We start from the raw sequence: 27,288 nt of genomic DNA, 5'->3' as shown, positions 1-27,288 counted from the left end.
TAGGTCAAAAGAAAGAAAGTGTTCAGCAGCACACTGCTGGTGGTGATAATGAAAACTGGACAGACAGACAGACAGCTTTGCACTCCAGGAGACTGGTGAACGATCAGTTGTTGCAGTGGATTCAGGGGTTGTTATTATGACGCTTTCTTCTGAAAAATTTCTATTCTATTCATTATTTCCCCTAAAGCATTAAAGATCTTGAAGGGATCATGGGAGTTTGCCCATCCAGTCTACATGTAAGTAGTGTACTTAGGCATATGATTGTGTCCCCTGAGATGTCTTGTAGGGGGTACTGTAACAGTATGGGGGATTGGGGCCGTGACCTAAAATCCTTGCATAACCAGGGTGAGAATTGTGTCTACGTTCTCAGCAAAATGTCAAGTACATTCTCCGTGGGCATTGGGTTCCACCAGAGTTGTGTTTGTGACTGATATAGACAGAATCTCAAGGCAGCAGAGATGTGGAGAGTTTCTGGTGTGAGAGTTTCAGGACTGCGTCTCTACATTTTGCAGATGGCGTGGTTGTGCTGGCTTCTTCAGACTGTGACCTCCAGTTCATACTTGGACGGTTTGCAAAAAAGTGTGAGTCAGCACCTCCAACTCTGTGGCCAGAAATAGGTGGATTGCTCTCTTTAGGTTGAGAATGACACGCCCACAAGTGAAGGGCTTCAAATATCTTGGGGATCTTGTTCACAAGAAAGGCAAGATGGAGCATGAGATCCACAGCTGTAGCGTCAGCAGTAATGCAGATGCTGTATCAGACTGTGATCATGAAAAGGGAGCTGAACCCACAGTCCAATCTCCATCTACTGTCATGAGCTTTGGATTATGACTGAAAGAATGAGATCCCAGAAGCAAATGCCCAACATAAGTTTTTGTTGCAGGGTGACTGAGGTTATCCTTCAAGGTAGGAGCTCAGACATCCAGAAGGACCTTGGAGTAAAACTGCTGTTTTTTCATGTTAAGGGAATATAAAGTATTCTTATTCAAATTTAGCTGAGAAAGTACAGCCGGCTTCACAAATAGCAGTGAGCACTTGGGTGAGCAGGTCTGTATAGAGGTAGTCATTTCCCCAGTGACAGCAGTCCTGCTGGGGCCAGTGTGCCCAGGCTGAGTCAGTTCACAGCAGGTCGGATGGAGCAGAGGGAGAGATGACACGTCACCTTCTCATCCTGCCAGCACACACCTCCTGTCGAGACTACGTTACCCACGCAGCCATTTCTCAGTCTCAAAACTACGGCTTCAGAGGTGTGGGTGATTGCACTTTTGAGGAATTGTAGTCAAAAACTCCATATAGACATTTTAAGAAGTGAAATAATGACCCAAAGTTCAGCATGTTGTAAAGGACCAGGGACCAAAATGACTTCCTGTTACTTATAACTTTGTAAATGCATTACGTGTTCCAAATGGTAAATAACTGAAGGTACAGCAACACTCATCATTTCATACCTTCATCTGTTCTCGTGTTTAAGACGAATCTGATGCTGAAAGAAAGCAGCAGGAGTCGGGACACTGCTGCTGCAGCTGACTAAGTGACATGGCTTATGTAACTGGCAGAAGGTCCAAATGCACTGTACTGTACTGTATGTTAAACAGGGTGTGATAATTCAAATCAGATCTCAGACACAAACTTTTTCAACTACAAGTGAACAAAACTGTGTGAAGTGACTTTCTGAAAATTAACTTCTTAGCAATATTCATTGCACTGGACATTATGCCCTGTGTTCAAGTCTGGAAAAGGATCTTTGTCCCCTATTTCTCTGTGGTGAGGCTAAAAAGATAAACTTGGGTATTTTTCCCGCCCTCATTCCTTTTTGGATGTGTTTATTTGAAAGAAAGGAAGAAACAATGAAACAAAAATCCACCCTGCTCTCATTTCAGAGTCATTACAGATACAAAAACTGGTTAAAAGAGAACAAAACAAAGGACATTCAAGCATGTGCACATTAAGCGTATGTACCTGACTCAGTGTCAGACTGAGAAAGCCTTAATAGGATGTATTAGATAAAAGCCTCAGTGAATATCAATGCTACGTGTGTTTGTGTGTGGGTATGCAGTGTACATGTGTTTGATAGAGAGGGGGCAGAGAGACCTCTAAAGCTCCAGTCCAATTAAAAGCAGAGTTCCGAGCAGCTCTCAGAAGTCTTTGTGTTGTTTGTGCATGCATGCGTGTGTGTGTGTGTGTGTGTGTGTGTGTGTGTGTGTGTGTGTATGTGTGCAGATATTTGTAATTTAGTCATTTTACCTTAGCTGGGGGCAGAATGTGATGAAAACTGAAACCTGGAGAGCTCAATGCAAGGCATTTAGAATAAACAGAATACAGTGCAGTTCCTATGTGTTCCACTCTGACGCCTTTTCCATTCTTTAGCTCTGCTCTAGCACACTGGATAGCACTACAACATGGGGTAACAGTGCTACATTTCAGTTTGAAGTGTGCCTGAATGATAGGACTCATGCCCAGTTTTGATCATAACTTAGTTAAACAATGATCCTGAACTATTGGAGAGTTGTTGACTGGCTCAGACAGTCACTTGACCTCAGCTGTATAGAACAAGTTTCACCGGCTAAAGACCAGACTTCAGGCAAACAAGCAGGAAATAAAGATGGCTGCAGCATGGTCTGGCAGAGCATCATTGGTTAAAATACCAAGTGAGTGACCATGTCTGTGACTGCAACAAAAATTAATTGATGAATCGATTAGATGATCAACAGGAATTATTCTGATAATCGATTAATCACTTCAGTAATTATTCAGGGATAATGTCTCAAATGTGATGATGAAAAAACTAGCAATTTTAAAGAGCAACCTGTGATCTAAGAAATGGTGGTGGGCTTTTTTATTCATTTTGTCTTTGTGTTTGGTTAATCAAGGAAGTAATCATTCAATTAACTGATTTACACTTTCTTTTTGAATCCAACATGTTGAGATAAAGAGTCATCAATACTAAAAAGTGTCACTGTTGGAAAAAGATGGAAGAAACCTACAGAAGTGGAAGGACAGTCAACAAATCGTCTGTGATCCATTTGGTATTAAAATGCTTCAGCTGTCTTAATGCTACAGTGAGTATCAAAAATTACTCTATTAAACTATATTACAAGAAAGTCATAGGCTTGATTTCCTCCATAGTGACATGTGTTGAACTGTTATACTTTTAAAGCTGTGTAAACAAGGTCAGGCATTAGATATTTCATCTGTCCTGAAGTGCTTGTGGATACACTGAAAGCATCAGTAAGTCACAGTAACCTGTGGTCCGACAGATGCTTTCGCACACCTATTCTTATCCTGAGCAGCCAGATACCTATTACAGCACCCTCCACTGTTCTAATCAACTGCTGCCCTCATTTCCAAATACCTGCAGGGAGAGTTACACCAGTTGGTGATTGAGGGGGGATTGAAGCGGGCAAGATTGCCACAAACCATTAGCCTGGAGACAGAGCTTAGGGACTGCTGCTGTCTCCGACTCTGTGTGATGTCCTGACTGTGAGTGTCTATGTATTTCTAGTCAGGGAATCTGCTCAAAGTCAAATTTAAGTTTTATTAAAACCTCTTCATTATCACCTGGAGTCCTGATTTCAAAGAGCTCATCCGACCGCCTGTATCTGATATACATAATAAAATCACATCTTCCTCACAGAGATGAGTCAGCTAAGGAGTTAGAGCAGTGATTCATTTGAAAAAAGACATCTAATCCAGTGAATAGGTAGAATGTCATAATGAAAAATGCTGAAGTAATAAGTGTTTGTTATGCGTCAGAAATGTGCCATGTGTCTTGTGACGCTGGATGTTACCAGAAATTACCGCAGCAGGTAGAGTAATGACTTATTAGTATTGATCAGGAACCCAAACAAACCCACACAGACATATCTGTGCTGTGGGAAGCTGAAGAATCCCGCTTAATGTCTCTTTAACAACAACCAAAGTGAAGAAACAAAAATATGTCAGCAACACCCAATTTTCAATGAAACTTCTATATGAGTTTTCTCTAACTTCTCCAAACTTCTTAATGTTTAGGAACATATGTCTGGTGAAATGTACTTAAGCAGATGTAAAAAGAAAGAAAACACACTTTGAAATGGTTTAGTTTTTCTTTTGTATTAAAGGGGAACTCTCTCTGTGCAAAGAGATAAAGTTGTACAAAGCCTTTTATGGCTGCAGAGGGAGCTGCAAGAAATCGAATGCATTGCCTCAAGTGATGTCACTTAAGTCAGCGTGAGATGGGGCTGAAGACTGCTCATCTCTGCTGAGGCCTAAGGTTACATTAGAAGTGTCTCTCATCATTTATTTATTTATTTGTGCCAGTCTGCCACAATATCAATTGATTCACTACAATTTAACTCGAACATATTCAAACAATTTTCTAATCATTTTGTCATTGACAGGCATCTCAGTGATGGACTCCTTGAAGCCCACTGTTGTTTTGGAGCATGATGCAATTATTGGTAGGTTCAAGTGCCTTTACTGTCTCATAAAAAATGACCAGAGGAATAATTATAGGTCTCATCATATCATTGAAAACATGCTTGATATAAGTGTTTATAAGCAAGTTCAGTTCATTTTTTGGACCTGGTCCCTACTGCCAATAGCAATGCAGGTACTGTTGTGACAGCTGTCAAGAGTGTAATCTTAACAAAGGGCCTCCCAAGACTGTAGAGACGGGGCAGCTGTTATGATGGGTAATCATTTGAGAAACCATGTGAGAGTATTTTGTTTGTTGTGTCCCATGTTCGTGGCTAAATAATTTTATTCATATTCAGGGTATATGAATGGGAGCTGCAAAGCACCTTACAGACAGTTTCCCAAAGACTGTGTCTGTGGCTTGTGCTGCCCTCTGATTGGCCCTCGCCTTCAAGGACTCATTGAATGATGTAAGGTACACGGTCTCTTTCAGGGACCATGTTCAAGAACACCGTCAATCCTTTTTGAACTCTCCTTTCTGATTCTGACAGTGGCACAGAAGACCATGGGTGGAGTACTCCCATTATAGGAAACTACGAGCAACTGGAAGCTCAAGCAAATGAAAGCAGGTAAATAAAAGAATTGTTTTTGTTTCCCCAAAACCCAAATTAGTACTAAAATGATTAGTTAATTGACCGGGAAATAACTAATCACAATTTTTGACAAATGACAGTAACAAAGATTTATTGGCTCCAGTTTTTCAAATATGAGGATCTGATGCTTCTCTGTTTTTCATCAGAGTAAATTGAAAACCTTTGTGTTTTGAACTGATGATAGGTCAAAAATGGCAATATGACAAAGTCACCTTGGTCCCTGAGAAATGGCAATAACCTTTTTTTTTTTTTTTTTTGCTCTTTTAGGTTTACTTGAAAAGTCTCTATCAAATAAAAAAAAAGAATCAGCAAATGAACTGGTAATGAAAAATAATCATTAGCCCTGGATACTGGGGAAAATATAAGTCTCAGGACCCCAGAGAAAGGAAGCGAGGGGAGAAGAAGAAAGCGGGTTTGGGGTTTCGAGGTTAATTTTAGAATGTGGAGCAGTAGGGTAACGACACACAAACAGAGCCCTGCTTGGATGGGATGTAATCAATCAACAGAAGTAGCTGGTAATTCTGTACACAACACCAGGGATCCACCACCAAGTATTATATTACGTCATTTGAGGAACACACAGGATGTCTGTCAGGCCTGTGCTCCATTAAAGGAAGCGTTTTCTCACGAGGTCACCTGTCATCTGACCCACACACACACATTCACTCGTGTACATACAGTACACACACAACACAGCTTCTCTCTCTCTCTCTCTCTCTCTCTCTCTCTCTCTCTCTCTCTCTCTCTCTCTCTCTCTCTCTCTACTCATTTCCAAGTCTGTATCGACCGCATTAGTTTCTTATAATAACTCAGCCGGAGCGCTGAGTGGTTTCACGAGACATATTTATGACTGGATCAATGGATCTATATGCACATCCGAGCTGGATCTAACATATTACCTCTGTGTGTGAGTGAGTGTCCATATATGTGCCTATATCTGTGCCCATTTATGTGGATTTGTTCATTTAGCTGTATTTTTTGGGGGGGGGGCATTTGCATCGGTTCTTGTGTTCCCATGTGTGTGGTTCCCCCACCTCCTCATTAGTGCTCCCACTCAGGGTGTCAGTGGCTGATCCTGCATCATGACCTAAGGAAAAAGACCTGGACAACGGCCAATAAGTAGTTTTTCTTGTGTGTTTATTTGCCTGCATTCAAGCTCAATATGCTAACAAATCCTTATCTTAGAACAAATCACATTCAATTACAGAACAAAATCATATTCTCTGTATATTCAGCCTTTTACTCAGAGATAGAAGTATGTATCTGTTTAATGGACTGAAATATAAAATCAATAAAGGCGTCAATTTCTTGACCAAGCTACAATTAAACCACGCAGTGTGCAATCCACCTCGCAGTGAGTTATCTGCCGACAGAAATACATGCCACACGCCATTTCAGTTTGGGGATATTACCACCACCAGTTTATTAGACACACCTGTTCAATCTAATGTCATCTAATACAAATGTCCTGCAAGAAATCCTTTCTCCACAAAGCTTGTGTTAAATCGCATCTCTAAACTTTACAGTCACTTACTATGGAGTGCCAAAAGGCTCAAAATTAAATAAGTTAACAACACTTCATGAAACAAATAACCACATTAATAACTACAGATAAAATATGTGATATTAGAGATTTTGAAATGATTCATTTTCTTTTTGAAATTCATCTCATATCATGACAAACAGGGCAGGGCCACATACGTGAGACCGGCTGGCAGAAAGTCAATCACAAAACTGGCTCTGCCTTGCTCGTCTTGATTGACAGACAAAGATGTTGTGATGAAAGGTGCTGCTATGAAATCATAACCACTAGAAGACACTGCAATGTGAAATCAAAAAGGCTTTGGAAAGAAGAAAGTTTGAAATAAAAACAGCTTGGAATGAAAATAATAATGACCTACAGTAACCTCTGCTGCTGTGAAAAGGATTGGCTTAAAATAATGTTTCAGAAAAATCACCTGAATTTCAAAAGGTTATTGTATTATTTCACAAATCTATGGTTGTAATATATATTCTGAGTATATTTAACTCATGCCACAGGTGTTATCTGTTAACATAAACCTGAACACCTTAAACACCACCACACATAGAACACCAGAGTTAATGGTGTTAGATTGGCTTGCATTACACTCAGAGGTGTTTCTAATATTCTGTCCCCCTCAACTATGTAACTGACAAAATATTTTTGCAGGATTTCTTACAGGGCTTTTGTATTGGACTACACTGGTTTGTCAGCTGTAGCTAGTGAAATGGTAACTCGTGGTGTCCTGGAATATGTTCATGCTCCTTTATTATGTTACTTTATATAGTTTCAGTGAAACGCTCTGATAATAGCTGCTCTCTTTGTTACAAACCTATTAGTCTAACTTCTACCAGACCTGACATACATCCTCTCAAAAAAGGAAGCAGTGTATGGCAGTTCTACTGCCATTTTTGCCATACCTCTAATTTCTTACAAATATTTATACTGCAAAACCTCCTCCTCTCTTTAAAACAACAGTATCCTCTTTTTAGACTCAAAAGCAAAGGAACAAAAAAAAAACAACAACCTTGAACAAATTTGTTTTCCTCTGACACCTTACAGGACAAAAATACAGCCTCAGCTGAGCTCAGTAAATGTAATATCAGGCGTGTGCGGTAAAGCTCACAGAAAAGCCACAGTAAGTACTTATTCAGAGGGGGGTTAAAATAACACCTTTAATTGTGGTGCCCTTGTGCCTGCTTAGTGAGTAATGTATGAGGGTGTGTATGTGTGTATACGTGAAAGAGAAATGTAAGGATGTGGATGTCAGGTGAGCCCTCGTTGCTGTGATTAATGAACTAGCTATGTGTGTTTGTGTGTGTGTGTGTGTGTGTGTGTGTGTGTGTGTGTGTGTGTGTTTGTGTGTGTGTGTGTGTGTGTGTGCAGTTGCGACTCCAGCCCTCGGGGCATTAAAACCCATTGAGCATGCATGGAAATGACCTTCTTCCAATGTGTGTGTGTGTGTTTATATGTGTGTGTGTGTTTATATGTTCTTCAAGACTAAATGCCTCCACCCACCACCCTCTCCCCCTCCTCCTCCTCCTTCCCTCAGGCCTACCAGCGATGGGAAATGGACACTGGAGCGTATTTTCTGCCCTCCTGCCTCATTCCTGGAAAACTCAGGAAGGCATTTGTCACTAAAAATAGCTCCCACATCATCAAATCTAATAGTGTTTTTGGATGTAGCTATGGTGTTTAAGCAATGAGTAAGAGGGCTCCATTCATACTGCATTAAACATAATGACATTGAGCAAAAAGCTCAAGATGGCTTTATTGGATTGGCACTGTGTTATGTCAGGAAAAGACGAGGTAGCCTAAAAGCATGCACAGGAAACCCCTGACATCACGCTGGACATCTTGTTCGGTTACCCATATTTCCAGGGTTGTTATGTTGCACTTATAAGAAATCTGGTTGGAAAAATCGAGTGGTATTTTATATTATCAAGCTACTGGGAGTCTGAATTACCGGTGGGAGAAAGAGAATACCCGTAATAACAAAGGCAGTGCATCAGGATTAAAATAAAAAATCAATTAATGTACACATAATGTGCATTTGTTTGATATTTGTCTGACTGACAACATCACTGAATGTTTCCTTCACCTCACATTACATGACTCAAGACAACAAACAGGGAAACCTCCTCCTCCACTCCAACAAAAAAAGAGATTAACAGAGACCAAGTGTTGGGTGAATTAGAGCTTATGAAGCTGTAACCAATAAGGAAGTGAAAGTGTCTATGCAAATTAAATAGACTGCATTGGCAGAATGAAATGTTAAGGCAGGATACTGGTTCCTTTTTTTTTTTTTTTAACACTACAGTATCTGGTGTACATGATAAACCATTACGTACCATTTGTGTTTATCTGAACGGAACAGCTGATGCTTAATTCAGGCAAAACTTTTGCATTAGTGAGTATCCTGTAAGTCACTACATCAACAAGCTCTGAGCACAATCCAACTTCCAACAATAAACAGATGCCACACAGATGCTCCACTTTGTGATGTGATAGTCCTACTAATCACTAGTAGGACAAAAAAAAAACTTGGATTATAAGTTTGAAAAAGTAAATACACCTCAAGTTAAGCTGTTCACAGTGGGACAACTATCTGATCTGTATGAGACAATTACTTCACTACATTACTTCATAAAAGAAAAAACACAAGTGATAGCTTTAGCATGATGCAAGCCAAATAATCTTCTTAGGTGATAAAATATCAAAATGTGTTACAGTTAATAAGTTAACGCTCTATCTGATCTTAATGGGTATAAATGATGGGAGGCTTTGTTCGGATCAACAACACTATTTGTCTGCAAAGCGGGGTTGACTTTCTTCTTTCTGTTCTGTTCAACAAAGACTGATGTACCCATTCATGTGTGTGTCTGTGTGTGATTCTGGTCGCACAGCAGTAAGCAGACAGAAAGTAAAGTGAGGACTGGGAAAAAATGTAGGTGAAAACAAAGAAAGAGAAAGTCCAGAAGGATGAAAACTAAGCACAAGGCGAAGAGGAAGATGATGACAGCTGATGGTCCTGATGAAGATGAGGTGATGCACTTAACCGGCGGGAGAGGAGAGTAGGAGGGAGATTTTTTATTAGATAACAAAAACCATGGATGCACGTAGTCGTACGCCGTATCGGCCCATATTTGCCCAGTTGACTGCCGTCAGCCTATAAGAGGCCTCTGGCGTACGTCTCCCTGAAATGTACAACTTTGTGGCCTCACATATTCATGAGCTACTGGCTCGTGAAATCCCTGCCATCAGTTTTAAAACCTTGTAAAAGGAGTTCAGATGGCAGTCCTGTGAGCATGCTTAGCCTCGAGGCACAGTGGACTGCCAGAGAATTTAACCTGATAAAAGCAGCGTTACACTCCCAGGAGTTCACAGGCTCCCGCTCCACATCTGCCCTCTCAGAGGTATTTGAGAAAATGTCTGGAACAAAGTAAAAAAAAAAAAAAGTGTATGCTGTCATGAGAGCTAACGTCAGAAATATGGGAAAAGCTATGATGGATAGTGGCCTAGCAAGAGTGCATGGCACACACCCTGCAGCTGTCTGTCCACAATGCTGTTCTGAGCAAGCGCAGCATCTCGGATGTGGTGGCAACAGGCCAAAAGATAGTCGGGCACTTTAAACACTCACCCCTGGCCTACTTCCAGGCTGTGCAGATTCTGTTGGGCATGAAACCTAAGACGCTAAAGCAAGATGCTGCCACTCAGTGCATTGGACATGTTGGAAAGCCTTTTGTAACCAGAACATGCACTTACTACATATGCGACTGACTGCGACCTCCCCGCAACCCTCACTGCTCACCGGTGGGGATTAGTTGAAAACTTTATCACACCTCTCTTCCTGTTTGAACAACTGACAAGAGATGTCAGCTCATCAAAGGCATCAGCTGCTGACATGATCCCCTCTGTGAGAGGGGACGTCTTTTAAGCAAGGAGGCTGACACAGACCGTGGTGTTAAAAGAAAAGGGACTGCATTATTACAGGGTGCAAGTGAACGCTTATATCAAATCTCAACCTCACTGGATCCCACATGCAAGGGCCACTACTTTGATGAGGATGTTAAACAATTTGCACGATTGATGGATTGTCCTGCTGCCGGTGCTAAAGGTGAGACCCACAGTAGAGAGAGAGCTGATCACCCACAGAGCATCCCTGACAGAAAGCTCATTAGACAGCTATCTGCTGTTACCGTTATTGTCTCAAAGTATGTTGAATGTCACTCATTTATTTAATCAGACGTATTTAAAGATGGCAAAATATTGATTTTTGTGGCAAATAATCTGCACAACACAAAAATATCCTGTTCTATCCTTATCATAAGAGCAAAACAGAACATGGACAGAAGAGGTTGGAAGGTGAACACTGAAAAGTGAGGTGCTTTGAACTAGACTGAGTATTATGCATCCAATAAATGCACCAAGCAACAGCATGTTTCCTTCATACTGATATCTACACCACAAATCATCCACTACTGACTCATGACTCTTAAGTTTCTGAAGAAAGTCCACAGCTGAACAGCCATAAGGCTGATGAATCACTGGGTGCTTGTGTGCACACTAGTCTGCAGGTTATTATCAATAATTTTGCTTGCGCATTAGAACATCATAGCCTGCTTAATAAACTGGATAAGGTCTTATATGGATTTGAGAAACCTGAATATTGGAGATAGCTGGAGCGCTCCAACAGAACAAACTTATCCAGGTGCACCTAAACTCCACGGACGAAACAGTGAACTGTACTTTCATCTATAGTTAATGGTAATCAGACAGAGGAAACCCGAATATACATGTAGTAACAATGCTTCACTGAGGTAACTCAAGGACACACCAGTACATACGGGCTGAAACAAGGAGAGAGATTCCATTGAAATGAACTAGTTCTACACCAAAATGTTGGTGTTTTTAAATGATGGTGTGGTGAAGCCATAAGACTCAAAACCAGCATATTAAAATCCCTGTACCATTCCTAGAAATAATGTGGGGCACCTAGAGAGTACAAACACGACCTTTTGCTTTAATATTCTCTTTACCCAAAGGAGGAAAGTCAACTCTTCCCTGTTCCCCTCTGCACAGAGGTCTGAACAAAGGGTCACCACAGTACATCTCCTTGAGCCGATGAGAAATTAAGTGTCTAGCCAAGCTTCATTATCCACAGCGAGACGATGAATCCTTTCTAGCTCCTGAGACGCTATTGTGTACCTGACCCTGACCTCTGACCTCCCTGGGAAAGGAGGCAAAAGCCAAAATAGAATTTCTCGATCCGGATCGATACAGTGTCACATAACACCAAGGACACTCAGGGTCACAGAACAGGGCTTACAGGACGGCCTTTCTTACATCTTTCTAACATCTTTCCACTGTGACAAGCCTGCACTCACTCAAGCCTCAGAAAGGAAGCGTAAATATTTCAGGCGTGCAGCTGCAGAGCAATTTACACTGAACACACTGGGAGGGAGCAGGTGCGAGGACTTGATGTGAAGTTTTTCTAGAAACCCAAGTTTGTGCACAAGAGGACTATTTCTGCTCCTCAGAGTGAAGTGACAAGGTCATCTCAACACTGGGAGAGAAGGGGGAGAGGAAAACGAGACCCGGTGTCAAACTTTAGCCTAATTAGGGTGTTCACCCAGTCGCTAAATGCTCCAGATCAATCTCCTAACATGTGGCCGGTGTGTTCCTAATGGTGGGACTGCTTAATATAGAGATAAGCTTCTCTTGTGTTGACAGCTAGAGCCACAATCTGTCTTCATTAAGCTGGCTGCGCTTGTGGATTGGCTGTGATGAATGGCTTCCTCTGTACTCTTTCCTGTCTCTTTTCCCGTGCGTCCCTCCTCTTTGTTTTTTTTTCTGTTCCCTTTCACTTGTGACCATTCTACTGAAGTTTAAAAAAAAACCCTATATATATATATATATATATATATAGTGACAACTCAGAGACCATTATCAGGGGTCTTTTGGTCACCTTGTTGACAGATGGAGTGAGTGTGAGTCAGTCAGCTTTATGCTCAACCAAGTACCATATTCTGAGTTGTACATCCACAAATCCACAAAATGTTTGCAGCGTCGTGCTGTTGATAAATGTGAGTGTTGATAAATTCGAACAACCTGGACAGACACTGGGTATATTCTACTTCTTAAAAAAAAAAAAAAAAAATTAAATGTTGCCAGACACATTTTATACTTTTAAACCCCATGCGGTTCTAAGACCTATCTCCCTCCAGATTTTTCATCTGCAGCCATGTCCAATTTCCTGAGTGTAATTTATACCCTGACACCAGAACAGCAGGCACACTGGAGGAGTCAGACCACCTGGTAGCATATTACACAAGACTCAGTTTGTTTATGGTTACACAAATTGTTCAAAGATGATGTATCTTTCATTTCAGGTATGATCAGAAAGGCCCGATGACACTAGACAGAAACTAAAACTTCAGTTTATTTCTCTAAGTCAGTTATTGCTCTAATTCCTTTGGGTTTTTAATGCATTTAGGCATTGCATACTGTTCACAGACACAGCTTCTGAAAACTTGCCCAGACTGACACAGTCATGAGGAATCATGTCAAACTTTTTTGACAAATGAGACTTGCACAAGTCACGGTCAGGTGGTCTGGGATGAGCCGGGGCTGTGCTTTTCACAGAGGTGAAGCAAAGAGAAACTCTCAAATATGTATTCTGACAGTTTGACTCGAGCCCTTCTCATATCTGACTCCACTTAGTTCTGTCTCTAAATGGACATCTGTCCCAAAAGTATGGCAAAGCTGGTCGGTTTCTTGGTTTCAACCACGGCTGCTGCAGGAAGTAGTACGACCGCTGGGAGCCACTAGCAGGTCTTTTTGTAAGTCCATAGAACTTTTCAATATTTTAGCATAATTAGATCATTTAGAATTAATCCAGAAAAAAAATGTGTAATATTAAAAATGTGCTGAAAATGCCTCTAATTACTGCAACACTAAAATAATGATATAAATTAAAGTGTCACAGCTAGGTCAGTGGAAAAGCCGACCACTTCTAAAATCAATGTAAATTGGGTAGTGGACCAGTTTCAAGGTCCTGAGACACCACGAGACACCTGAAGTTACATTCAAAAACATACAGGTCTCATGTCTGCGACAGGTCTCATGTCTGCCTGGATGCAACGGTCTGCCTCTTTGTTATGTTGTGTTGAAAGATCCCAACGAGATGAAGAGAAGGAGGAGACGCAGAGAAAGGAGGATGAAAAATAAAGTTGTGCGACCAGAACAATTCGGAACAACTTCTACACCTGGATGCAACATGGTGGTTGGAAGAATGGGGAGAGGTAGCAGGGTGGAGCAGTAATAACTAGCCCACTTGCTATTATACCATCTGGAAGTGTTGTCTTCCATGATCTTGTTCTTTCTGTTGTTCTAGTTTAGAAGGACACACTTTGTGGTGATAGTTACATGACTTTAGGAGGTGAAAGGTGAAAGGGAGGTTGACTAGTCAGACTTTGAGTCATGTAGGGTACAGAGTTTGGGGGGAGCTGTTTTGGGGTGCCTCTGGTTCTGCACATAAAAAGTCTTGTTCATTTTTCCCCCAGACAATGTCACTTGACTCACTCAGTTCTTCTACAGCTTAGATCAGCATGAAACTCTCTTGGTTCAATCACCAGTGCAAAAGATTAGCAACTGCTTCAGAAAATATTTGGTTCTTTGATAAAAAGTCAAAAGTACAAGCCTGTTTATCAAAAAACGTCAAGTTTCAATGATACGACTGCAACTCCCATGGTGCACTACAGCAAGAAATACTTGGAGCTGGTTTCTGGCATGACATGAATCCTATAAATTACTTTGCACTGAAACGATTGGAGGGTGGAGTTTCTCTCTTTGGTCCAGAAGTCACAGGTACTGATCTTTCTTTCTCCCATTATGTGTTAAGGAGAGATTACTGAGGTTTGTTCATGTGGTTCTCAATCAACAAGGAACTCAAAATCCGATCAGGATCACAAACACCGGGGCGCCTGAGGTAGTCTGAGCAGACAGAGGTAAGAAATGAGGAAAGTGAAAAGACAGATGAAAGATGGTGTGAAATCTGAACTGATTCAGTACTTCACCAAATATGACACACACGAAAACTTAATCACACTCCTCACTTTCTCCATTTTATCTTGATTTGATAAACCCATCTAGACCTTAATTGGGTTTTGTGATCAATACAAATACTGTCTCACAATACTTTGTGTATTATATTATCCTAAAAAATCTGAGGAAGACATCTTTCTTCTTTTACACATACACTTTTGCCCCATGAGATGTTGGAGCCTCGTGTATTTCGTTATGAGTAGTTTTAATTAAAGCTCTGCTCCACAGAGAGAGGGGTGACAGCACAGTAACAAAAAATGGATGGAAGTTGACATAAAATGAGATGAGGAGACAAAGGGGAAAGAGGGGATAAGCAAGGAGAGGAAGGATAGGAGGATGAGAGAGAGATGAGAATCTGTGTGGACACTGCCTAAAAAGAAAAGCACAGTGAGTAAATGAGAGAAGGGAGGGGAGAGTGGAGTGCAGAGACGTATAATGATCAATTGTCCACAGCCTGTGGCAGTCTACAAACCCCTCTAATCCTGAAAAGACTCCCCCTTCCTTTTAATGATGCCGAGGGACAAGGAAGAAGAAAGAAACCCTGTCAAACTCCGCATGGCTGGGCTTTATGGTTTTTGGAGGATTTCCCTGACTCCCTTATGTTAGGACAAGCTGTAACATGGTTCACCGACTAAGTGTTTGGGCTCTTCAGCAGGGGCCCGTTTCTTTACATAGCTACACATTTTGTCAGTGCAGTAGGTGTTATAGTGTGAACATATTTAATTCTGCACATACTCAGCATAATGTCCAGGAAAAGCATAACTTGTGCGCTATCATGAAGAGACTGCAGAGGCGGAGGCTTAGATCTGCTTTTGTACGGCGGCTGGAGAATCAAGGCCACGCACAACTTTTATTACAAACAGAACAAAGAACGAAGCAGAGCCTTTCACTGCTGTGTTTCATTCAGTCAAAAGAGACCAGTGAGTCAAAGTCTATTCAGAATTTCAAGAGTTCATCTGCAGGGTTTTTTTTTCCTTTTCTACTCTCTTCAATTAAAATGTGGGATGCACTACACACTTTGCCTGTTACAATACCAAAACTTTGTGATGTATTCAGCTGTAGAATACAAGGAGACCCATATGACCTGACTAAATAAGGTAACACTTCAAAACATCTAAAATAAAAATGCTTCATATTTTATCTGCCTATTACGCAATTTGGATATGAAATTGCAATTTTACAGAATCATAATGCATTGAATTGGCTCCCTAAATATTAATGTAACCCTGTATTTTATCAGGATATCCTTGCTAATTGCTTTGCTTAAGTCTTTAGATTCTGGCAGCCGGTGAAATGTAGGTTTTTCTCATCTACGGGTGTCGTAGGTCTCACAAACGTGTTGTTGAATCAATTCGAGCAGATGACAGATTAGTTCAAATTCATTTGAACTTGATTTTTTGTGACAACCCTAGCAGGAACGTTTATTGCATTCTCATGCATAATACAAACTGAGGACTCACTCACATAAAAATTGTACTCCACGGAGCTACTAGTGGCTAATCAGGATAACTTGAACATGTATCCTTTGTCAGAGGTTCTACTTCAGTATCCACTGTACTCCATTAGCCTGGGATGTGCTCCTGAAACTCTATTTCTGCACTGCTCAGGATACCAAAACCTAAGTTCAGAAGCTGCCTCACTGTGCTACTATGAGCTAGATCACTGAGCTTGATAGTTTAGGTGACCGTGACCCTACTTGTTCCACTCAGAACAATTTACCATTTGGAAAACTCATTACTTATCTTGCTGCAATTGCACAAGTATTAGCAAAACGTACTGTTTCCTCTAAGAACACAGATGAGGAGAACCCACACAAAAGCCAGCAGATTTAACTTAAGTCCACATTAGTCACATGAAGAAGAAAAAGAACCAGCTTCAAAAACTGCTCATTGATTCCAGCTGTTGAAATTAAACTGAAAAACACACACAGTATCAGCAATACAGAAGCAGACTTGTCATTTAATTCAACATTTCCCAGATGGGTGTTTGATTACCCTCGTGGAAAAGGTAATGAAATCTGCCCCACATCATCTTCAGATCCTCCTAACAAGCAGTGGCCATCTGCCATGTAGTCAAAGTCTTTTTTTTTTATTTCAGGGTTAAGTGTGATTACATTTAAAGATGGACAGCGAGACAGAAATCATGTTATAAAATGAGCCCATTAAAAGGCCACCACTGGTCAGGTCGTTGATACAGATATCCCACAATGCCTTGAGACAGACAGAATACGTGTGAGGAGAGCAGGCCATTAGGGAGAGAGAGAGAGAGAGAGAGAGAGAGGGGGACGGGGGAGCCATTAGCTGGAGACTGAAGGGGTAGAGGGGGACACTAATGATTTATACAGACAGCTGTCCTACTAATTAGTGCAGAGTGAGAGGTGGAGGTCCTCACATTCAGAAGCAATCAAGGCCAAAGTGAAGGACAGTGGAGCTGACAGAGAGTGGGAGAGAATCTGGAGTGAAGGATGCTGGGTAACAGCTGACCGAGGGGACACGGCTCAGTGTTGTGACATAATGACTTTCTATTCTGTACTAATGAGAGAGGGGATGTGAAGACTGATATAACAATCTGCTGAGTGCATAATTGGAAAAACTCACTCTTTAACTGAAGCCACTTAACCAAAAAAATCATTATTACTTTATGTAACCTTATAATTTTAACTGCTGTTAAAAAAAACAAGGAGCCCTCTTCTCAATTCTTTCTCATATCTTATTGAAAAACTGAAAACAAAAGGAAAAACTGTGACTAACATCACACTCTGCACTTAGTGGAAACTTCCCATAATTAATTGTATCTGTGTCACAGACTCTTGCGTGTCAGTGTAACTGCAACAATGACATTAGTCTTTATTAACAAGCTTTGTTAGCAAGGGGAACAAACTGTACTGCTGCAGCAAAGGGGAGGATTGTGTGCAAAAAAAAAAAATCTGTCTTTCAGAAGCACTTGAGTAGACTTGTGTTACAAAGGGTAGGCAAACATTATTCAAAGACTTAGATAAATGCTAAGCTGCCATTCATCTGAAGTGTTGCACAGCTCAGGGAAGAAGGTAAGAGGAAGTTTAGTTTTCACCAATAAAAAACTTGCAGCTTGGTCCAAGCAAACACCTCTTTGCAAGACCACAGAGTCACATTCAGTCGTATAAAGAATCTTGGTGCTGTAGTGACTTCTTGTTAGCAAACTTGTTATCTGGTTAACTTGGCTTGGTCACTAATGGCACCTCCGATCGTGCCGATTCCTTTAAAATGAATTTATGTTTCAGTGAAATTTCACTGTTTTAAATCGTGATATGTCCACACCTTAGAGCCCTTATCAAACCAAAAAAGGTACAGCAAAATGTATCCACAGGGGCCTTGTGAAAGGGGTGGTGATAAAGCTTCATAACAGGAACTACTCTGGCTTTAATCGCTAACATGCAAGCCAACCAGGCAAGTTACAATAGTGCTCCAAGTTAGCTGTCCAGCCCACAGCCAACTAGTCACTAACCAGACAATGGGTTCACACATTTTGGACTCACTGCCTCTCTGTCTGCTGAAAAGTTCCCCTGTGAAGATGATTTCCTGTTGGTAAACAGCAAAGATGTGTGTCAAAGTTCACCAAAGTCTAAAGCAGCCAGTATATTTTAGAAGTGCTTATCAGATGGACAAATTCCTCCAGACCTTTCCGATGTAGCAACTGGGGGTTGTGTCCAATAATTAAATCAACCATTCACAACTGCGTGCAACATTATGGAGGCTTGTTTTGCAGTGTTATGCAGTGTTATCCACATATTTAACAATTACTGGATTCAGGGAATCAAAACACAAGTAGTAACACCCCTGACCAATGTGTGTGTGTGTGTTAGCTGAGTTAACAGCTTTTTAAAAAAAAAAAAAAAAAAAAAATTTTTTTGTTTTTTTTTAACTGGACTTTGTTTCAACATTTAAAGAGTAAAATCTATGGTTTGAAGTGATGTATTCTCACAACATGTAGGCACTTCATCATTACTAATCCACCCTGAACCTGAGGCTCACTCCTCACAATGACATACATGAATGTTTAAGGAGATCTAGCAACACGACATGTACGTTCATCCATATGGATTCAGTGGTTAATATGCAGAGAACAGGTAGATGTCAAAGTCGTGTGTACTATCAATTCATTGACACTGACAGTTACTGGAAGAGACAGATCTGACTGCAACACGTTCATGTACTGTCATGTAGAGTTCAGCATGCATTTTGTATTATAAAGATTTTCCTGTTACAGCTGCATCATTAGAGCTTAAGTGGTTTTTAAAATTACACAGTGAGATGTAATAGTCATATTGTGGTTATTAGTTGTGATGATCAGAGGAAATAATATTTCTTTATTGCACTTTATGTAATTTTACATTGACGTTCAAAGTTGGATATACCACTCGATGAGTTTATGCTTTTCATAATCCTTCCCAAAGGAAAGTCTTCCCAAATGTGATCTGTGAGACCAAAAAAAAAAAAACAGAAAAAAAAAACAGCATTTTCATTGGCCATTCCCCTGAGGACTGGACAATTTTGAGAGACACTTGAACTCAGAGCACAGAAGAAAAGTACTTTTGAATTTAACATTGCAGCTACGGCTGGCTGGGTAGAGCTGTGTTAATAATACAGGACAGTAACTTGTAGACCATAGACCCTGGATGATCAGTGTGCAGAAGAAAAAGCTCGGTGGCAGGCAGCGAAGTGACTCAGATGACTTGCAAAGACACGAAAATGTCTTCACGGAGGGGAGTTTTTTTTTTTTTTTTTTTTGTCATCGCTGTGCTCCTCCACAGTTTAAATTCAGAAAGTCCTACGCTGATTGGATCCACACCGAATTTGCACCATTGTCCTTCAACACACCCATGCACCGGTTCCCACACTCTGCTCAACTGGAAGCTTGTTGGATTGGCATGCACATAAAGTCACAGCGACACATTTTTACACATCACTAAAACAAAAAATAGCTCAATGAAAGGTGGGCGGCCTATCTTTAATCTCTGTCCGCTGAGTCACATCCGGGCTTCCTGTGTTGTCCCCCTCCTGCTCTGCATCCTCTCCAGAAGATTCATGCCAACACATGCACACACATTTAATAAGGTCCTCAAACTATACATACACACACGCACGCACGCACACGCGCACACGCGCACACACACACGCACACGCGCACACGCGCACACACACACACACACACACACACACACACACACACACACACACACACACACACACACACACACAGTCAGGATGTAATAATAAGTAGTCACACACTTGTCATTTGTCTCAGAGGGCAGCTCGATGAGGGCAGACACAGATAGGCGAGTCACTGTGGAGTCAGCAGTACTGCAAGAGCAATTGATTACACTGCTGCATGGGACACATACGCACAAACACCAGCACACTTTATGTCCTTTTTCATCAAATTGGTCTCTTTCTGAGCAATAAAAAATTCATTAATATAACATTATTTTATGCTCAACAATAACAGCTCAGTTAAAGATCAAGTGTCCCAGAAAGCCAGGCCAGTACAATACACAGTAACAGCCCTCAACAGCTGAGTCATTATTAATGTTATCAATTACACCTGTGCGCCCTGGGCTCTTTACAATGTTCTGAATTCTTACAAGAGCTCTTTGTTTTCCTCTCAGTGTTTGCATTGCCAAAGGCCTGTGAATCTCCTTCATCCCAGCCAATGGAAACACACTTAGTCTCATTCATCCATTTTGCTGTTTGTGAAAAGAAATATTTTTATGCTAAAAAATGGATGAAATCACTATGTCTAATGTGAAAGCTGTCACTCACAGCACCAACCCCCGTCACTGCAGATACCCTCAGCTCTCTACAGCATTTTAGCAACTTTCAGCTCAATGTGCCAGTTTTACTGCCTGCAAATGTTTTGGTTCAGTTTCACCGTTTTCATCAACCTGATTTCCAGACAAAGAATGTAGTTTTTTGGTTTTTTTTCAATAAATAAATACAAATAAAAATTGATGTTCATACATCACCTGCACAGCACCCAACACCGGAAAGACAAAGTCATTGGCTGGTTACCATACTGATCAATTCAGCAGCTGTAGAGTTGAATATGTGTCTCAGGAGTTGTTCAAAACGACAACAGAGCTAAAATGGGAGTGAAAATTGGACTTGGATTCAGCAAGTGTCCAGAAACACAGCTCAAAACGAATGCTAATGATGCTCAGTGTCAGCTGGATATCTAAACAGGAGTTTGATGGATTTTTTTGTTGCTGTAAAAGTGTTTGTCACAACAACTTTATAAGGTGATAATACATGAATGTGGGCTTTAAAGTGAGACTATGTAAGGAGAAGAATATGTTAACACTTATACCAACGTGAATGAGAAGTCATGCGTTTGCTCATTTCACTACATTCACTTTAGCTGGCCTGGTATAACAAGTGACTAATGGCAGATAATACTGACAAAATTAGATAAATGTTTCTGTATAACACACATTATAAGGTTTTTTCACTGACTTTATGACTTTAATCTACCTTTGCTACTTTTACACTACATTTCAGCTTTTGTAACCACAGTTCAGCAGAGGTGACACTGTCTCGCTTTAACAGCCGATCAGTGACAGAGAGAATCAGACCAGTGATTTGGCTTAATGCTGGTGTATCAGTGTTAGATGGTCTTCATTATTCATTTATAATTATTTTCCTGTTTCTGTGTGACACACATGCAAACATAATTCATCCGGTGTGCTGTCTCATCCCTCATGACTGGTCGCACAACAGTCAGTCACACAGACGGTAGGGACAGGTGGTCTCGGTGACACAATATAGGACACAAAACACAAAATACTAACAGCATCAGAATGTTGATTATGCCACACTGTATGCTGTCAAAACCAAACCAAAACTACAGCGCTGTGCATTTACCACGGCGATTTCACACACGCAGCTATTAGTGAGGAAAAATACTCCAGGAAAAGAAAATCCATGCTGCTGTATGTCATCTTAAAGCTGTCTCCTCCCTTTGTCAGGGCAGAATGGAGAAACCAAAGCAGACACCATTTAAAAAGAACGAGAGATTAACTCTCGTCCCAGGAGCAAGGATCAGGAAAACATTACCACTTCACTCGCATGAGGACACACCTCCCTCAAACCCCAAGCCCACTTTGGGTTCCAACTCCTAGTTTAACAAAGCACTGCTACATTTGTTAAAAACACTAACCATTCTGCAACAGCTATAAATCACAATCACAATCATAATCTGGAGTTAATCAACACAACAAGGATTGAGGTTTCCAAACTGTCGTTTACTGGGATGTTGAAGAGCTGAAAGGATCAGTGAAAGGACGGATCAATATTCTCCCTCCCTCTCTGTCCCACGAGGAAATGGCAGCAGTGAACTGCAGCCTTCCTCATAAGCACATTGTTTATAGATGTATTGGTGGGATGTCTATAAGTCTTCCAGTGGGCTAATGGTTTTCTCTGTGGCTCCTATTGGACTGAGTGCATAAGGAGAGACAAGGGGAGATCATTAAGACGGTTTCCGCACCGCGTTATTCACTCTGCTGCTTCCCGCACACACCGGTTGTCAACTGAAGTCCAACGGGATTCAACTGGTTTGGCAGCTCTGAGGGGTCCTCAAAGGGAATAATGTAGTGGGTGGAGTGGCGTTGGGTACTGAGTTGGAAGTGTGGTCAGGAAGTACTGATGCTGTGTAACCGCCAAAGCCAGGAAATGATCGTACTTGCTTTTACAGAATCAGCCAGGATATTTTTCTCTTGTTCAACATTCAAAGATCAGAACGTGTGAAAATGATCACATTTATTTGCCAATCTCTTTTTTGCATTCATTTAATTTCATGACCGTGTGTGCCATTCGCTCCCACGCTGAGCCTGAGTGCTTTGTCAGCAACACACACGCACACTAGATGTGACCAAACCACATTTCCCCTACTGCTGGCCACGCAGCAGCTGCACAAGTCCCCACACTGTTGTCATCATCACATGATTTGGCCTGTTAGTATCCTCACTTGACTTTTTCCATCTGATATACTTTCTTAAACCAGTGGCGACTATTCTTGCATCAAGTACACCATGGAAAATTCTTCTTTTATTGTGAAACATCCATGAAAAGATAAGAGTCCTTCACACCAAACACAGTAATAATAATAATAATAATAATAATAATAATAATAATAATAATAATAATAATAATAATAATAATAATAATAATCTCACCATTGCTACAGTAACAGCTAAAAAACACACAGTTCTTACAGCTATTTCAGCAGGGTGCATTCCCTCCAGTCCTGCACTTTGCTTGTTGTCAGTCATGAGGGCAGCTTCACGAACTCTGCTAGACAGGAGTTACCTCAAGTCACATGTGCGTGCCGCTGCTGGAAATTCCCCTGGCAGTTCAACATATTTGTGTCTTGGTTTCCTCTAGCAAAGACTGCGAAAAGGCGAATTACTTGCAAAAAAACAAAAATCATGATGCTGCTAATTGATGTGTTATTTTTGTTTCCTTAGTTTCACACATTCTCTGTCTCCGCTTTGACTTGTCACAGCAGGAGAAGAACTGGTGCAACTTGTCCTGATACTGATGGCTCAGTTTTATTAGGTGTACCAGGAACTGGCTCGTTATTAATGTTATTAATCACACCTGTGCTACGACATATCAAATATGTGCTGTGAAAAAGGTCTATGGTGTCAGAGCTGAACAGGTTCTGATTTTACAGGGGGCATATATATATAAGGTATATAAGGAGGTAAATATACAGTCTAAATACACTGACCTGTACAGTACGTACAGTATTTTTGAATAAAGATATTTTATCCATAGAAATCATCCTTGATTGGCAAACCATGACCCTCAAAATGACCTCGGTTATTGGAAATGGAATAAAGCCCGATATGTAAACATATACATAACATATTTGATGTGGGTGGACCTTGTTAGCGATGCACATAACCTGTAAATAAACATGGCCTGACTTTTTCATTGTTTGGAAACCCGCCGGCAGTGCTGTCTGGTAGATGGAAAATTGGTCCATCTTTTCTGAGGTTCACTGACTCTGTGATAGCATCCAGCAAGGACCAGATTTAAATTAGCCAGTCCCTGACTGACAACTGTCTTGTGGGTTTGTTAACACTATGTGGACTGCAGTTTTAGCAGACAGCCTCAAATGCTCTGAGTAGTGGGCTAACTGTAACGCAACAAATGAAGCTATCAAGTGGATCCAAAGGCCAGAATAACATGACAAGACAAGGTAAAACTCATTATCAGATAAACTAACTACCTTAAAAAGCTACACCACCTGGATCCTGTATTTCTCACAATGGAACTCAACTGCAGCTTTCTTTCCGCCGTCCCTGAGTGGTAAACGTCCATGTCTTTCAAACTTCATGACTCCAGCTCGTAACCCAGACCTCCAGTTAAAAATGTGAAGTCACATGTCCAATCTGAGAAAAGCTCAAAGACGTTACCTGGATTATTTTCTTAGAATTTAGACATTTTCTTCCACAGAAGACATGATACAGCTGTCCAGAGCGAGCGGTACTCCTCGTGATGAGTAAACCCAACTTCATGTGTGTTACCAGTGGAGTGGCCATTCTGTCTCTCTTGTTTGTCCATGTGGGCTGAGCACACAGAATAAGATTTGCCATTTTGCAGCTGCTACAGAAATGATGGATGATATTAGTTACGAGTGGCATCAGTGAATGCTGACACGTTTGGCACAAATAACATCTGACCCACTGACTCATGTCCATCATGCCATTACTCAGGAATAGTGGAAAGTGTTGTCATGGCTTCTCAGCTTCTAGGCAATGTTACACTGATCAAGCCTAAAAAGTGCGTAGCATCATTACCATCTCCACACAGAAATCCTTCACTTGTACACATCCTCCGCTGTGTAGTTTGGCATTTCCAGGGTGATAAAAGAAAACCTCAAAGCTAATCAGCAGCAAAGTGTTTGAGCTGCAGCTCAGTGATACATAATGCAGAGACAGTTAGCTGAGTGGACAGCAGGGGTTCACAGGCTGCAGCCAGGCAGGAGAGGAAGACACACGGAGAGATGGAGAGATAGAGGACAGCCCACAGACACAGAAAAAGACAGACCAAAGGAGAAATGACAATTATACTGGCCAGAGACATGGTGTAAACCTGTCTGGCAGCTGCAACATGTTCAGCAAGTGAGCCGCGTTGCATTGGCCTCAAGAAAGCCATCTGACAAGACAAGCATGCCACTTTTCATCTCAATAACTACCAAACATCTAGCGAGGCAAGAGGGGAGAATTTCAAACTAGACTCCAATAACATATAACAGAGGACACAGAGAACGAGAGAAAAAGAGGTGACATGCAGAAAGGAAATAAAAGAGAACAAGTGAGGCTTAAAAGGGAATAGGAGAGCAGAGGAGGCACGTTGAGATGGAAAACTCAAAGAGAAACTGAAAGCGAAGTAAGCTACAATAACTTGTAGCTTCTTGATGCCTCTGCGTGAAACAAAAGCAGCTCTCAGCTGAATCCAGTCTGGGCTCTAATATAACACAACACAGACACATGCAATAAAAGCACAGACAGCAGAGCACGGCCCGTCTTTTGATAAAGCTCAACAACAAAGATGGCTGACAAATAAAAGGATGATGGTGAGGAGAGCTGCTGTATAACAAAACAATAAGAAAGCTGAGTTTGGAAGTGCAGTAAGGGAACTGAAATCATAATATGTTTTTTATGCTGACACGGGGACACAAGTTACCTTTATAGCCATCACATGTGTCTGGTTCCTAACCTGCTGACCAGTACATACCACATGATGTTTTGCAATCTTCAATTTGTAGCCAGTCGCCTAGTACAAACAAAGGAAGCCACACAAATATCATCACATAGATATAAAAGATAAAATATTCCTAAAATGGAAAGTGACATTCATTACCAGTTTAAAAATGAAAGACACATTTGGCTGCCTCTATGAGGCCAAATGACACCCAGACTGGAAAACAAATCCAGATCCACTCCAGCTAAAACTGTCCACGATGTAAAAAGTACCACGAGGGAGACCACAAAGTCCGAAATAAGAAACAGTCATATCTGGTTTTATGTTTTGGGAGGAAAAACCTGCATTATTATATCAAACTAGAGCGTGATAACTGGCACCAGGTCATTCTGTGGCAGCAGCACAAACAGGTGACAGAGTATGAGGACATTATCTGTCTGTGTGCCCACAGCAGCAGCACACACACACACACAAACATCAGCCCTGCTGCCAGCCGTCAGGTGTCACCGTCAGTCAAGCTCTCGATCAGTGACTGCCTGCTAGCACGCTAAGCTAACACTACAGGTGAGGAACCCACACACAAAAGAAAACAGAATCTGTGTGAGGCAAGCCCAGAACCTGGGTTTCAAACTGTTGGTCAGACAAACCAAACTGTATTAAGATGCCACCCAAGTCTCTGGCAACTTGTGGAGGACACATCATTTTTTCCACATTGTTTTGATTTCATGAGCTTGATACAGGAAAATATTATCTATAGCTTGCTATAGATAATATAGCAGACAGAAGGACAACTCAACTGAAGTTGCTTTAAATTTAGAATCCTTAAGATTTGAGTCTTGGCTGATTGGGCAACAGTTCAGCTCATCACTGATAACATAAGGCCATGAGCAGCTGCTCTGTCAGAGATACCACACAATCCTCATCAGATGGGAGGCTGCCAGAGCTCCCTCTCTGATACAGTGGATCAGGGAGTTCATGATCTGTCTTCAAATTGAGAGGCTGAGGTTCACTTCAATTCAATCAGTGCTAGTAATGTGTATGCTTTTCTTTTATTATGTTGTTGTTACTGTTTTTATTGTATTTACTTTTATTTTACTAAATTTTATTTTTAATTAATGTATTATTTATTTTAGTTTTATTTTGATTGTTGCACATGTACGCACCTGTGATGTAAAAGGACCACGGCGAGTTTATTCGATTATTTTAATAAAGAATACAGTTAACAAAGTCGCAGAGTAATACTGAACTCTTCTGCATTTACCATCTATTGTCTTCTGCAGCGTGTCCACTACAAGCATTGCTTCCTGTGAATCAATTCTGCGTGGATACACAATCTGACAAGGCCGACTGCCACCAACAAAAACTGGACAGGCAACTACAGAGTACGAGAATGCTGAACGTTAGAGAGGGCTGATGAAGACTGAATAAATAATATCAAAATATCAAAAATAGTTAGTTTGTTTTTTTAATAATGGAAATCTTGATATACTGACTGAATTGCAATCAACACATCTATGGACAGATATTGTTTTAACCAAAGTACAGAGGACAATGAAAACACTTCCACTGCCTTGTGAACTGGCTCTGATTGACTGAGCTAATTCAAGTTGGGTCTCATCACAGTAGCAGCAGGACAGTACTGTACAAAATGCTGTATGACCTGAATGTCCTCAGCTCCCAGTCAAGAGGCAGAGAGGTACTGTAACATCTGTGTGCACACAGACGCACACAAAACGAATCCACAGGCAAAGAAGAGAGGTGGAAAAATGCAGACGTAAAGTATGGAAAAAAGAGAGCCGTGATTGGGGGAATAAATAAATAAATAAATAAATAAATAAATAAATAAATAAATAAATATATATATATA

At 41.0% G+C, this 27,288-nt stretch overlaps 1 protein-coding gene across 5 annotated transcripts in view; it reads right to left on the bottom strand.

Moving 5' to 3' along the window:
- The window catches only part of rptor (regulatory associated protein of MTOR, complex 1), a 158,578-nt gene that overhangs the window by 106,799 nt on the left and 24,491 nt on the right, over window positions 1-27,288 (bottom strand). The gene's annotated exons all lie outside the window — the stretch shown is intronic.

This window comes from Toxotes jaculatrix, chromosome 4 (genome assembly GCF_017976425.1).
Source record: "Toxotes jaculatrix isolate fToxJac2 chromosome 4, fToxJac2.pri, whole genome shotgun sequence".
NCBI lineage: Eukaryota > Metazoa > Chordata > Actinopteri > Toxotidae > Toxotes > Toxotes jaculatrix.
This window is presented reverse-complemented; position numbering and strand designations above follow the sequence as displayed.